A 4,515-nucleotide genomic window follows, 5' to 3' on the forward strand; every position below is an offset into this window, starting at 1 on the left:
AAACAATGTAATTTTATTGTAGAAGACTTTGTAAGTATAAAAATATAAGAAAATCAATCCCTTTAAAATTATGTGTGGGAGATTAGCTGGATCTAAATTTGGGATCTGTTTTCATTTTGTAGAAGCTGACTAGACTCCTTATATTTCTTTTTTTCATGGCGTGACAAAAACAAAGCACATATTTTGGGTTATACAAAATATTTTAAAAGGTATCAACTGTTTTCAGTTAACTCAGGATCTTTGTAGACAGAAAATTATTAAACTGGTAATGGTGTCAGCTAGGATCCCCTCACCTTCTAATTGACCTTTTTTTATTTTTTATGAGTTCCTACTCATAATACCTTTCTCCAGGTTAACTGCTATCTAATACCATTAATATATCCTCTGTATAATGATTTAAGACAAAGATCCTGCTAGAGAAAGTACTTATAATATGAAATTCTATAAGAATGTAAAGCCTTTAGGAAGGAATCAAAAGAACTAATGGTAGAACCTGAGGCATCATTGAGGATGTCAGGTAGCTGATTAAGGATTAGGGAAAACTGATAAGCAGCATCCAAAACATAGCTGGTTTTCAGGCCATGAGAAATGGTTTACCCCCTAGGGGAAAGAGGGCCTACCACTTCTGTTCCTGGTGACTAGAATATGGACTCTCTAAGTCTCTTTAACACAGTGTCTGACACATAGAAAATACTCAATAAGCACAGTGTAATGAGTGGAAATAGGCCTCTACAGGCAAGCATACTGGAATAAAGTGGTGGTCAGTTCATCAAGATCATGTGCTAACTCATCCAACTTTTCAGGAAGTTGAACAAATCCACATGGGGAACAACTCACAAATAATCAAAATAATCATGCTTAAACTGATATTTATGCAAGTTACCATCTAAGGGAAAACTTTGGCTAAATAATTTACTTACAAGAGATTTTCTCACTCCCAGTAGGATTTCCTAGCAACAAACAAAAGTCCTTTGCCCTTCATTTGTGTGAGAATGTACACATATTGTATTTGCAGGAGCGGGAGAAGATGGGGGCAGTGGAGAGGACTTCCAACCGCCTTTGTGGCTTATACCCTCTAAAGGCAGCTGTTTTCTCCATCAGCGGCTGGTGGCAGCCTTCTCCATATCCATTTGCCGTGGAAGGGCGAGCAGCTGGAATGTCAAACCCAGACTTAGACTGAGAAAATAAATTCCCATCCAAGGACAGATGTGAGGTTTTTAGTCCTTAACTGCCCTGGAAACATTTCACCCTGTGTTTGCCTTGTGTTCAGAAATGTGGCAGAATGTATATGTCAAATTGTTACTTGTTGTGGGCATTCCCCCCGCCCCTTTCCCACTGAGTAAGTCTAGCAGGTCAAAAAGAGCAGGCTATGTGTAAATTCAAGGTTATTCCATAAAGTCATAGAGGTAATTCATAAAAAGAATGATTTTATTTATACTGTGGGTAAGAGTCAGGTTTCTCATTGTTGGAAATTAAAATTACAAAAGGGAGTAAGGATAGAATGAGCCCATTGATATGAATATGAACTTAATATGAACTCATAATTTTACACATAGAAATAGATACACATGTATTTACAGGTATACATGTATATATAATTTTTTTCTAGATATGTCTGATAAGAGATCCTAGCAGCAAAAGAAATAAAAAACACAAACATATACACACACATACACACACACCTCTAATGCTCATATTTTGGTTTCTAAGTATCATTTTTCACTGAAAGGAACAGGGTCCTTAAATGTTTGCTTCCAGGCTTGTTACATGGAAAGAGTAACATGGGCCTGGAACATTGTATTGTGTCAAAATAGAACAAGTGCTCAAAGTATGCTGGAGAAATGTCAGGATGGACCTAGGATCCAGGTTACAGGGGCTCCCACTGGCCAAACATGAGACAACTGGAGAGTTGTCATATACTAAAAAGAGAGTGAGAGACCAAGAGCAGAGAAGGGAGAGAGGGAAAAATTAAAGTAAATGTGGCAAAATGTTAACATTTGGGAAATTTGCCTGAAGGGTATATGGGAATTTTTGGTATTATTTTTGATATTTTTCTATAAGCCTGTAATTATTTCAAAAGAAAAAGTTAAAATTAAATACATGCAAAAATTGCTTTAGGGGGAGATAAATAAAACAAGATCAGCATAATACTGATAACTGTTGAAGTTTACTATCAGTTACTGGGAAGTCATTGTACTATTTTATCTAATGTATGTGACTGAATCCTTTCTATAATAAAAAGTGAAAAAAAAAATAAAAGAACACCCATGTGATTTTAGTTCAAGAATACACCTCCTATTTCTAGCCTCTGGGTACTATGAAATCCAGGCCCTTGTGCATGACCCATGACAGTAACATTAGCTTGCATTCCCTTCTCTGGTCTTAAGTCTTCCTATCCACTATCGTCCACCCTACTCACTACCAACCAGAGGAGTTGTCTTTCTGAAATCTATCTTTTAATATTTTATCTATGATCTAGTTCACAAATCTTTCACTTATTTTCCCATGCCAAGAGAAAACTCTGAGCTTTCATTTCTAAGGTCTCAAGGTCCTTTATAATTAGGTCTTGACCTACTTTCGCAACCTCACCTTCCAAATTGCTGACATGAATATTCTTCATTAAACACTGTTTTCTTTGTCTTGCCAAAGAGCTCTTTGTATATCCCTACATCTATGTTTGGCAGATCTGAAAATGTGCCCATAACCCTCTTTCTTTGTTTTGTTTTGTTTTAAAACTTTACTATCCATTAGGATGACTGATGGGGATGACAGGGTTAGAGGTTGTTTCAAAAGGATGGGCTATACCATTCTCTGTGAGAACTAGCTATTTCTTTTGTGGGATTCTACCCTGGGAATGGGCTCTTTAAGGCTACTGGAGTTTCAGGTAAGGGGTGGGCTGGGTTCGCTGAAAGCTGTTTTTATTTTCTCATCACCATTTTTTTAAGAATCTAAGTCATGTCTTCCTCTACAGTGAGTCTGCAGAGAGGTTTCACTAACTCCAAAACATCCTATCTACTCTTCCCCTATTTCCCTCATCTTCACTCAACATTTGTCTGGTACTCCCAACTCTCTTCCAAGACTCTTAGACATATTATTTCACTGGTTAGATTGGACATGGTTAGCTTGTAAATTCTGGGAGGGCACCCTCTGTCTTCCCATTATCTGACATCCTGTGATACATTCTTTTGAACTTTTGCAATGATCTAAATGAAAGAAGTTCATGATTGACACAAAAACTACTATGAAAGTGATTTTCACACTTCCCAGAGCAAATTCTTATAAAAACAGGTGTCCAGATACTGACAATCTTTGGAAACCATATCATTTATACATAAATGTTCCAATCACATTGACCTACTTCAAGAAAATGTGGAGGCTATGAAAAAAAATACATAAGGGACACAGAAAGAACCCTAAATGGAAACTCACTTATTCATCTCTCTTCACATTTTTTACAACTTCTAAATCCTTTAACATCATGCTCTTTTCAGGTCTCAACATTTTCTTCCTATGCTAATTCCAAGTACCTTTATATTTGAATTACAATCGAACCACTTTCAAAGGATGTGGATTCTATAGTTAGGGTTTATTCTTTTATCATTTGTTTTACATTTTTTACTAGGGGAGAGTATGAACACAGTCCCCCACTACCACAAATTATACACTTGAGTTTCCCACATTTGGAGATATTGCAGGGGTCTGCACATCCTCAGTGCAATGGACAAGCCTCACCCTGGGAAAACCCCCTGCTTGATCATGTTGTCTCCACTGCCAGGTAAGTATTATAACTAGGTTTTAATAGCCCTAACCTCCTTCACTCCCACTCCATGATATGTTTTATAGGTAAGCATACCCAACTGCTAACTGGCCAATCCCTTTACAAGCTTAGCTTATCACCCCCTGGTGCTGTCATCTTTTAACAGCTTCCTAGAAGTCTTTTAAACTCTAACAATCATTTGTTTGTGATTCTTAGGGAGCACTTATCCTACCATAAAAATAGGTGGCTTTTCTTAGTCCATTTTGGCCTCTGATGTACATCATGAAGGCTCTAATAATAATAACCAGCACTCATATATACTTCCCACATGCATGGCCCTATTCTAAATGCTTTATCTGAATTAATGCATTGAAGTCCATTTTAATTTTTCAGTCTTTCATCTGAATAGCCTCTGAGATAAACCTCAAAAATATTCTGGGCAGTTCTACAACACTCATCTGCCAGAAATTTTAGCACAAGCTAGAATTGGAAATATAAATGAGCCAAGTCCGTGGTTTGGTATGGCAGCCATTGGCGATTAAAAAAAGAAAAAAAAAATTAAAGAAATGCTATTTCTATTATAAAAACAATATTTTCTAAAGTTCCAAAGAGAAAAACAATTATGACACTCCCAACATATTTTGGTGGTTGGAAAGTAGAAAATGGCTTTTAAAAAATGGGCAAAATACATCTTGCAACCATATTACCAGTGGCTTTAAATGGAAAGAATGACAGGCCAACCTGGGTACAAGGCTAGC

The 4,515-nt window shown here is 36.8% G+C and overlaps 1 non-coding gene across 1 annotated transcript; it reads right to left on the bottom strand.

The window, feature by feature from the left end:
• Nucleotides 1-3,619: 3,619 nt before the first annotated feature.
• Nucleotides 3,620-3,783, bottom strand: LOC123945117. The gene has a single exon (XR_006819036.1). It is a non-coding gene; the product is annotated as a U1 spliceosomal RNA (small nuclear RNA).
• Between the last annotated feature and the right edge of the window lie 732 nt (nt 3,784-4,515).

The sequence above is a fragment of the Meles meles genome, chromosome 6 (genome assembly GCF_922984935.1).
Source record: "Meles meles chromosome 6, mMelMel3.1 paternal haplotype, whole genome shotgun sequence".
Classification (NCBI taxonomy): Eukaryota; Metazoa; Chordata; class Mammalia; order Carnivora; family Mustelidae; genus Meles; species Meles meles.